Raw genomic sequence first — 11,228 nt, forward strand, 5'->3', positions numbered from 1 at the left:
GTCGAAAATACTGGGCATATTAGTGGAGTGCATACGGCTAGTCCTAGTGTATCTATGGGTACAGTTGCTTCAGAAGATAGAGACATTGAGATTCTGATTGGAAAAGATGACGATTGTGATAGTATTGTGGAAAAGGAGGGCAACCAGCTTCAGACTACCCCATCGTTGATTGCTTGTGTGGATAATGGGAGAACGGTGGTGGTTCATTATGATTTGCTTTCTCAGGTTCTTCAAGAAAATGAGGACGGTTTTCACGATGGTGAGGCATAGGCAGTCTTCTTCTCCGCAAAAAATCATAATGGCTGACATCGTAGTGCTAGAGTGCTAGAGTGCAAGAGCTCAGGGAGGTGGATGCATCATTGTAGGTTAGGGGTGGTTTCGTCTGAGTAGTTCCTCTTCTTCTCTATAATTTTATGAAGATAATCTTCTGGAATATCAGAGAATTGGGGAACAAGAGGGCTAGAATATCTCTTCGAAATCTTATCAAAGACTGTGGTCTTACTTTTATTTGTATTGTTGAGCCTATGGTGAACCCGGAAAGGTGCCAAATTTTTTTTTCTACTTTAGGATTCTCTTCCGACTTGGTGTGTAATTCTAGGGTGGACTCTACCCCTAATATTTGGTTTCTATGGAAGGACGAGGTTGGCAAACCAGCTATGATTCTACCGTCTTCGCAACATTTATCTCTCTTGATAGAGGTCAGTGATAACAGGTTTTTGTTATCTATTGTGCATTCAAGTAATTTGAAAGTGGAGACAAGACTGCTATGGTATAATTTAGTTTCAATTACAGGATCTGCCTTACCATGGATGGCCTTGGCGATTTCAATGCCACTCTTTACTCTCACAAGAACCAAGGGCTAGGGTCTTTCAATTCAGTCTCTGCAAATGAGTTTGCGGCCATGATGGATATGGCATCTCTAATGTTTATCATGTCAATGGGTGCTAAGTTTACGTTGCCTAACAACAGGAGGGTTGGGAATGTTAGGTTTGTGTTAATCTATGCAACGAAGACTAGTTTACTAGATTTCTGGCTTGTTCTCAGCGAGTCATTGAGTCTAGTTACTTTGATCACAACCCACTTATGGTATCCTGCGATGGTATTTTACGTCCAGTTAATGTTCCTTTTCTTATGATAAGGTTTTGGTTGATCACAACGAATTTATGGAGTATGCAACGAATTCTTAGATGGTTCCAGTTGTGGAAACTCTTATTTATATAGTAGCAGCTAAATTGGAGAGGCTGAAGTTCAATTAAAACCTTAGACAAAAGAAAATTCCCAAATGTTGATTTGAAGACGAATAGATTGAAGGTGAGTTTGGAGGATGCTCAAGCTTCTATTGAAGCTAGTGGAATCAACGATGAGTTCTTTGAGGTGGAGATGGCGGCTAAGCATGACTTTGATGCTACGCTTCAATTGTAGTATGGGCTAAAAAAGCTAGGCAAAGTGGCTTCATTGTGGAGATCGCAACACGAAGTTCTTTCAAACGTCAATCAAAATTAGGAGGGCAAAAAATCAATTCAAGGAGATCCATAATGAAGAGGGGGGGCTTCCTCTCCTCTCCTGATAGTATTGGTTAGTTTGTGTGTGCTCACTTTGAGCAGTTCGATAAGAAGGACCTACGGTTATATGAATCTAATTCTTTCATGCATCCCAGAGCTCATCACTGAAGAAGATAACACCCTTCTCACCTCCTCCCCCAAGGCTGATGAGGTAAGAGCGGCTATTTTTTATCTGGATCCTGATAGTGCGCCTAGTCCGAAAGGATTTCCTGGGTATTTCTGCCGTGTATGTTGTGATATTGTTGGTGTAGAGGTTTATCTAGCAGTGTAGAATTTTTTCTTAGAGGGGTGGTCACAAAAGGGGTCAACTCAAACTTTCTCACTCTAATCCCTAAGGTGGTTGGCTCTTCTAAAGTGGGGCAGTTTCACCCTATTTGTAAGGGGAATTTCTTCTTCAAGATCATCCCTAAAATTATTGCAATTTATCTCTCCACTATGCTCCCAATGCTGATCTCTGAAGAGCAAAGGGGCATTCCAGAAAGGTAGAATTGTTTCATCAAATATCTGTATGGCTTCTGAGCTGGCCAATGTGATGCACTCTAAATCCTTTAGAGGGTCTTTGGCAATGAAGCTGGACATTATGAAAGCGTAATATATGCTAGATTGGGTATTTCTCTTTAATATTATGACGAAATTCAGTTTCTCTCAGCTCCTGATTGATCGCCTGCACCAAATCTTGATCTCCACCAGATTGTTTGTGCTTATAAATTGTTTTTTTTTTTTTTTTTTGGAATGGAGCCTCAGTTAAGGAGATCCTCTCTCTCTCTTATTCTCTTTATTATTGCAGAGGAAGTTCTTTGTCGTGGGTTGCAAGTGCTAATGGTGGAAAAAATATTCGTGCTCTCCTTGGTCCCAGGAACGTTTCTACCCAAATCACCTTTTGTATACTAATGATATTTTTATTTTTATAAATGCAGATATTAGAGGGGTGAAGTGATTGATGAAGTTCCTTGATTCTTCCTAGCATTACTCTAGCCAAATGATTAGTATGGAAAAGAGTAAATTTTTCTTTGGGAAAATTATGACTATTAGAAAGAGGAGATTAAAACAAGTCATTGGAATTCCGGAATGCAAATTCTCCACTCAATACTTGGATGTAGAAATTTTCAAAGGCCTGTGAAGAAAGACCTTATTATGCCTCTGGTGGACATGTTTAAAGCTCGATAGATGGGATAGAAAGGTTGCATGCCTTCCATGGCTGGGTGGGTAGAGTTGATCAAGTCGGTAATGGGTAGCATTCCATGCTTTCTCTGCTGATGGTAATGCCGAAGGTGGAGATGGGGTTTAATTCATGTTAGACAATTCTCTGTGCCCGATGGGCTATTGTATTTCATTCATTCTTTATTAATATATTCCTTTGCTGACCTTAAGGGAAAAAAAATTCAAAACATGCCACTTTCTTTTCACTGCTTATTTGTCTTCACATGTGACTGACAAAATTTGGTTGTTGCAACCCTTGCGAGCAGCCAAAGAAATAGAATCTTAAACAGGCTTGAATAGATGTGGGAATCCTTAACAATCGAAGACCTTAAAAAAATAATGCATATCAATAACGGATTTCTGTGAAAGTACGTAGTAGCTTCTCTTTTTTTTTTTTTTTTTTGGGATGTGATAGCTTCTCCTCAACTTCAAATTTAAGCAAACAAAATTTATTTTTTTTCGGTAGAAAAATAATTTTTTCAAAATATTTTATTGTACAAATTAAATTGAGATCAATCTCGACCAATCCCATTTTATCCATATACATTATCAGTGGATCAGTACGAATTCGATTGGGATCGATCCCAATTTAATCTAGGCCATCCTGATCAATCCGAGATCGAAGAAGACCTAAAATTTTCTTCGCGGCTTAATTTCTTCTCATTTGCGAAGAAGTTTCCTCAGTTTCTTCCTCAACTTCCAGCTGTTAACTTTAGACCTAAATTATTGACCGATCATGACTTTCCATCCACTTGATTGCTTGAAGAAGTCTCCTCACTTTCTAACAGTTGACTTTTGTATTTATATTTTTCATGTGAACTCAATGATCGGTTGTAAAAGTTCCAGCATTTTATAAGATCCTTTTTTTTTTTCTTAGGCAAGAATGAGGTGGAGAGCCTAGGGTTCTCGAGAGAACTCATTCTATGAGTAAGCAGATCTCAGAAGATGATGATGATGTCGTTTGGATACGTGATTCATAAAAAGCGAGCCAAATTGATTGGGCTGCAAAGGATTAAACGGCTGCAAACCCAAGGTCCGATCGTGAGGCTTGCAATCCCATACTAATGCATTGGCCAAGGAGTTTTTTTTTTTTTTTTTTTTTCTTTTTTTCTTTTTTTTCAGTTGCCAAGGAGCTGAACAGTGCCAGTGAATGAACTCGCTCAGGCAATTGTGTCAGATATGTCAGAGTCGCATAAAGGAACCCAACGAAGTTAAGGTTGACTCCCTTGGCCAATTTAATGTCAAGGAGCCACCGTTACCAGTAGGTGTGATCCCTAATGCTCCTACGTTAAGAGAGTTTTAGCATAGACCAACTGGACAATAATCATGAGGTAACTGGCTCCCCCATAGCTTGGAAGGATTTGTATATTCCAGATACAGCTTTGCATGTCACATTATTGTAGTGGTATTTTTGGTCAATTTTTTATTTTTAACGGCAATTAATATCACTCGCCTACACTTAGACTATGTTTATTGAAACTCCTTTATCTTAAACTTTTTTTTATACGCTCTTAACATTTTTAATCTTTTACATTTCCTTCTCCCATATTCTTTGTAAATGTCCAGATTACTCATTTTCACTTGTTAATCGGTTCACCTGAGTTTATTTTCCCTTTTTATTATTTTTCTTACCATTTTCTCTCTCCTCCACCCCTTCTTCTCCGAGCACAACAGAAGGTAATCCGCGCACCACCCCATGCTCAGGATCAGTCTCTTCCCATCGAATATAATGTTCAAAGCTCCGGTTGATGTTGGGCATTTCCTATGCCATAAGTTGAAAGTAATTTTGTCCCAGCCCTAACAGTCAGTTGTTTTTGGACGAAAAAGTACACGTGTTCTTGACTCTAAGCCTACATGTAAAAGAAAAAAAGGTTCCATCAACCAAGGAGGAAAAGATTCCTCCAAGACAAACCACTAACAAACCGGAAAGTCAAAGCAAACTTAATGAGTCATTCAGTAGAAGGGCTACTTGGCTTGCATTTGTACAGCAATTCAAGCAATTCTTGTTGCAGTGAAGAGTTTTGAGATACCATTGAGATGTTCACCCTTTTTAAATGGATTATGTTATTACTTGCTATAAGCTAGCCCCACTATATAAAAGTTCCATGTATAAAGCAAGAATTCCAGGCATCAATCCACCCACTCTTGCTTAATTTTATCTCATTGCACATTGAGTTACTACATGGGCTCCTCCATTATTAGCAATTTTAGGTACCTGTCCAAGACTAACACAGTCACCATCAAAAATGATTTTTGAGAAAAAAAGGTAATTAGCAAGTGTCCATGCGGATTTCTCCTGGAGCCCGCCAAACATCTGCTTAGCAATTAATTGTGTCCAGCACCACCCCCTTTTAGCTTCGATTTCTCTGTAAACTTGGCAGCTTTGCATGGGAATAGTATCTCCACTTGCTGGTCATCCTTTTCCAAATTTGCATAGATGTAGTCTGTTACTATAAACAGGACTTCCATGATCCAGTTATCTATTTCCCCTTCCAATTGAATCTTAATCGAGGTTTCTATACCCAATCTAGTTTTATCTCCATCATTGCTTTAAATGCCCCCCTGTTGAGAATTTAAAAGAGTGCTCAGTTTTAAGGCTCAACAAAACTATTAATAAACCTCCTGATGGCACTATAGATGCTTTATATTGAAGGCCTCAAGGGACATAAAAGATCAAACTAATTCAATCTGAAGGGCAGGTGTGCATTACAGATCACTCAGTCTAACGGGTAGTAGACACTGATATAAATAAGATGAAGATGACTAGTTCTAGAAAACTTCTTTTTGTTTTAATCTTTCATCATTTTAAAATGAATAATGGTGGGAGTGCAAGATATTGTGCGACAGAGAAGAACTGAACACACATTCATCAGGTACGAAAATGAGATTAAATTCTCTCTCTCTCACACACACTTCATGCTATTCTAGGGTTCAAAGAAAGAATATGAGAAGACCCAAAAGTATGTACCACTGCTTCCCTCTCTCTTTTAATTGCTAGATCCCACTCTTCCCCTCTGTTTACAACACCGAATCCCAAAATTTTGTGATTTTTGTTACTATTTTGTGTGTTTGTGTGTTTTGTAAATGCTTAAGTAAACAGTTCGACCCTTTTCCAGTAGTACACGACACACAGGTATGATCTTTGAACCAAGATTTTTTTTTTCCTTTTTCTTTTTGTGTAACTTTAATCATGCTATGTCCTAGAATAAGATATTATCATAACTCTATGATCCAGTCTTTATCACTCTATTGTGGTTATTGATTGATACATGCCTGGGTTTGACATGTTTTCTGTTAGAATAAAAAATAAGTGTGCCGCAAGGGCACACTAAGGGCACACTGGGGCTTTCCCCCCTCCACCGACCCTGTTTAGAGTGGGGCGGCTGGATGGGGGGTATTCTTGTAATTATTTTTATTTCTGATTTGTACTCCTATCATGACTCTATCATGATTCTATATTATAAATTGAGGATTTGTGTGATCAGTTAAAGACACAAGCATTCTCCCATTCATCCTGTTAATAACCTCCATCACCTTTAGCCTCCATCTTCTCCCACCTTTGTCCCATTGACCTACCATAGGACAGCACTAATAAGGTGATTCCTACAAATCTAGTGGCTGTCCTATACCCTACCTCATGAACTAAAACACCAAAAACCCTTGCAAGAAAATTTGGGCTCTTCACTCTCTGCGATTTTTTATTCTTCCACTTTCAGGGAGTGGTTTCCTCTTTAAAGAACACACTTCTACTACAACACTTTTACACATCCCTTCACCAACCCTGGATCCAGAACCGACTGAGCCTCATACTCCAAGTATAATTTTTCCTTCTAATCAACCTATTGCCCTCAAAAAAGGCACTAGGACCCATACTCAACACCCTATATCGCATGTTCTTTCATATGATTCCCTATCTCCCTCCTATCGTGATTTTGTGTCTTCTCTTTCATCTACTTGTGTCCCCAAGAATTGGCAGGGAGCTCTTGTAGAAAAAAAAAAAAAAAAAAATGCAAGCCGAAATGGAGGAAGAAATGGATGCCTTAAAAAAGAATGCTACATGGGAACTTGAGACTCTTCCACCTGGGAAGAAACTTGTTGGCTATAAGTGGGTGCTTGTGGTAAAACAGAAGATCGATGGTTCTGTTGACAGATACAAGCCATGGCTTGTGGCTAAAGGGTTCTGATGCGGAACCGGATTCCAAGGAATGAAATCGAATCGCTTAGGGCCCACTAAATAACCAAATAATTCACTTTTGACAAGACCAGGGGCAATATTGTAATTTGTGGTACAATTTAAATCCCTTTTAGAGTGAAATAAGTGAATAGGGACTTAACAGGAATTAAATCTAAAGAGAAGGACCAATTTTGGAAATAAAGGAAGTAGTGGGGTTAAATTGAAATAACAATTGGAAGAGAAGGAGTATTCTGAAATTACCAAAGATAAAGGAAATATTAGAACACAAGTTTAAGAAAAGAAGGGGTCTGCTGTAAATATAATTAATTAGGGAACTTAAGAAAAAAAGGAGAAGGTCATCTTCTACCTTAGGTCACGTTAGGCAGCAAGAAAACCCAACGGTAAGGAGAGGTTTCAGATTGATGGAGCTCCTTCAACAAGTCTCAGTTTGGGTTGATCTTCCAAACGAAGGCTAACAACCCTGTGGCCTCTTGATTCCGGCGGGTAGATACCTCAAACAGAAAACTTCAATGAGGTAAAACAAGTTCTGCACTTCTCCAAGCGGCAAGTAAGAACCAGATCTGATTCCAGGTAAGAAATCACACCTGAAACGAGGATTTTTGGAGGTCGAGACTATGAATTTGGGTCGCCCTAGAGTGATAAACCAACCCTAGAAAGCCCAGATCAGATCAATGGAATTTCTTGGTTCAGCAACACTTCTCACAACCAGATGTCATCACCGGACCAGAATCCTAACAGCCAGCTTTCTTCGAACCAGCAACTATAGCCCAGAATAGGGATTCAGCCAGCAAGAGAAATTAATAACATGAGAGGGAAAATTAAGGAGGAAAGAAGAAGAAGATAAGGAAAAGAACAGAAGAAAGAGATGGAGGTCACGGAAACCACTGTTAAGCCAAATAAACATTCAATTTCCAAAAATCTAAAACTGAGTTCTTCTCCATTACAGGGCTATTTAAAGACAAAAATAATGACATAATTTTGGAAGCTAATTAAAAATGGAAACTAAACCTAGATAGCAACTAAAATAAAAATCAAATCTAAATAAAAGATTGTTAATCTAATTTCTAACCAATAAAGGAAGTAAATAAAAATCAAGTCAAAAGATAGCACTAATCCCTCACCGAGCTGCATCAGGTTCACTCAGACATATGGAATTGACTACCAAGAAATGTCTGCACCAATTGCCAAGTTGACCTATGTATGACTGTTACTCTCATGTGTTTTGAGCCTAGGATAGGAACTCCAACAACTGGATGTAAAGAATGATTTCCTCCATGGAGAACTCGATGAGGAAGTTTATATGGATATTCCACCAGGTTTCTCTAGCATAAGAACTCAAGGCAAAGTCTATAAGTTGAAGCGTGTTCACTACTCTCTATGGTTTGAAGCAATCACTCAGAGAGTGGTTGAGAAGATTTCACAAGGCCATGACATCTGTGAGATATAAGCAGAGTAATGTTGACCATACATTGTTCATAAAGAGGTTTGGCGAAAAAGTTACTATGCTTATTGTCTACGTAGATGACATTGTGGTAACAAGAAATGATAGTACTGAGATTGATCATCTCAAGGCTTTTCTGGGCAAAGAATTTAAGATAAAGGATCTTGGAAAGTTAAGGTACTTTCATGGTTGAAGTTACCAGTTACCAGGTCTTTGAAAGGCATCTTTCTCTCTTAAAGAAAGTACATCCTTGATCTGTTGTCCGAAATAGGTATGTTGGGTTGTCATCCTTCTGATATTCCTATAGAAGCTAGTACCCGGCTCAAGGAAAAAGAGGATGAACCAGTTGACAAGTGCTGCTACCAACGGTTGGTAGGGAGATTAATATATCTCTCTCATACACGATCTGATATTGTTGTGGTTGTGAGTTTGGTTAATCAGTTTATGCATGATCCCTATTCTTTTCATATAGAAGCAGTTATGCTTATCTTGTGATACTTGAAGTCAGCTCCAGGGAAAGGGATCCTCTTATCTCATCATGATCACCTCCAAGTTGAAGCTTAAACAGATGCTGATTGGGCTGGTTCACCCGACAGAAAGTCCATCTCTGGTTATTGTACCTTTGTAGAAGGGAATCTTGTCACTTAGAGTAGTAAGAAGCAGAATGTGGTGGCTAGATATAGTGCTGAAGCCGAATTTCATGCCATGGCTCAGGGGATTTGTGAGTTATTATGGTTGCGTACACTTATGGATGATATTGGTGTACCTGTTTGTCTTCCTATGATGCTCTACTGTGATAACAAGGCTGCTATCAGTATTGCTCATAATCCAGAACCAAACACGTGGAGATCGACAGACACTTCATCTAAGAGAAGTTGGATGTTGGTTTAATATGTTCCTTTTGTGAAGTCTAGTGATCAACTAGCTGATGTGTTCACTAAAGGGCTAGTTGGAAAGTTGTTTCATCCTAATTTAGTCAATTTGGGCATATATGACATCTATGCACCAACTTGAGAAGGAGTGTTAGAATAAAGAATAAGTGTGCCATATGGGCACATTGGGGCTTTCCCCCCTCCATCGACCTTGTTTAGAGTGGGGGGGCTAGATGAGGGGTTTCTTGATATTATTTTTATTTTCTGATTTGTACTCCTATCATGACTCTATCATGATTCTATATCATAAATAGAGGACTTGTGTGATCAGTTAAAGACGCACAAGCATTCCCCCCATTCATCCTGTTAACATGTTCAATGTGTGATATCAATAAATGTTGTGAGGAATTGGAAGGTTGATGGTTGAAGCAAAGGCCAATGAACGCTCCTTTCAATGACTAAAATTTTTGGTTTAATTTCCAAAGTTGGACAGAATTTGTGTTAGTATCGCACCACCCGACTGCTTTGGTAAATCTTAGGGATATGGATATATCAAATGCCATAGATTATCTAAAGGTGGTCTTCACAAAGAGAATGTGATGCCTGTTCAACTACTTGTGGTCTATAGAGGTTGAGAATTGCAAAGGAATGGAAGTAATGATTGAAGCAAGGGTGAGGCTGAAGAGTTGAAAAGTAGTATGGAGTATTCTGCCTGTTCCTATAACTGAAAAGATTATTTCTATGTGACCTACCAGTACTCACAGATGTGTGCAGCAAAAATATTTGAATGATCTCTAGCCTCCACATATGATTTCCAGCTCTGTTCTCTGCTTACACCATCTATATCTATACTTTTCTGTATTGGGCATTTCTGTTTTGAATTCTTTATATCAATCTTGTACTTTCTTTAAGGGGTTAATTTTGTTTTTAAATTCTCCTGTCTGGTGGAGTAGGAGAGACATCTCATCCTCATCATCTTCACTCTACTTATCTTACACCTTACTAAAGCAGTGCACCAAGCTTCATTCTTTCTGAGCAATGGATTCCTTTTCCCATCTCACCATTGGGAATTAGTGTAACACCTTTTATTTGTTTATTTATGGCATGATGTCCTTTTAATGGAGGTGGAGAAAAAATTTTCCCTATGTTTATTTATTTACTGTTTTCCCTTTTCTTCCCCTGGAATTAACTAATATCAGAGCATTTTATTGTATGGAATTACAACAATTAGATTTAAGGTTCACAAACATTCTTTTCCTCTATCTCTACTTGGGACTTTATCAGATCCAAAGGGCCTGTTGTCCCTTGGAGGAACATCATTTGGTTCAAAGGCCACATCCCTCGCCACAGCTTCACGGCCTGGCGTGCGATCTCCAACTACCTTCCCACTCAGTCTTTGCTCATTTACCGTCACATTCATGTTTCCCCTTTTTGCTGCCTATGCTAGAATGGAAATGAAGATGTCAATCACCTATTCTTTTCCTACCCCTTCTCCACCTTTGTCTGAAAGAGAGTACTCCTTAAGTGCTAGCCTTCCAGAAGACCTATCCTCCCCTTGCTAAAGAATGGATCTGGATCGACATGACCTTCGTTGGTGCATCTATTTATGATACCATAGGGAAGCTTGCTTTTTGTACCACCATCAACCATATTAGGATGGAGAGAAATCTTCGTAGATGGGCTTCTAACTCTCGCTCCTTCGACTTGATTTGGAAAGCCATTTTCTTTGATATAACCTCCAAGATGAGATCCCTTCGCCACCATACCATCCGAAACACCCCAACGAACAGGCTCATTATTGTCTCTCGGGGTATCCTGCCATCAACCCCCACCCCCCACCCCCCACCCCATCCTAGGCTAGTTTAGTTTTGTTTGGGCCCCCTCTGGTGTTGTGTCAAGGCTTGTTATTTTTGTTAGTTTGTTTGTCCTTCGGGCTTGTTGGCCCTTCCCCCCCCCCC

The sequence above is a fragment of the Macadamia integrifolia genome, chromosome 8 (assembly GCF_013358625.1).
Source record: "Macadamia integrifolia cultivar HAES 741 chromosome 8, SCU_Mint_v3, whole genome shotgun sequence".
Lineage (NCBI taxonomy): Eukaryota > Viridiplantae > Streptophyta > Magnoliopsida > Proteales > Proteaceae > Macadamia > Macadamia integrifolia.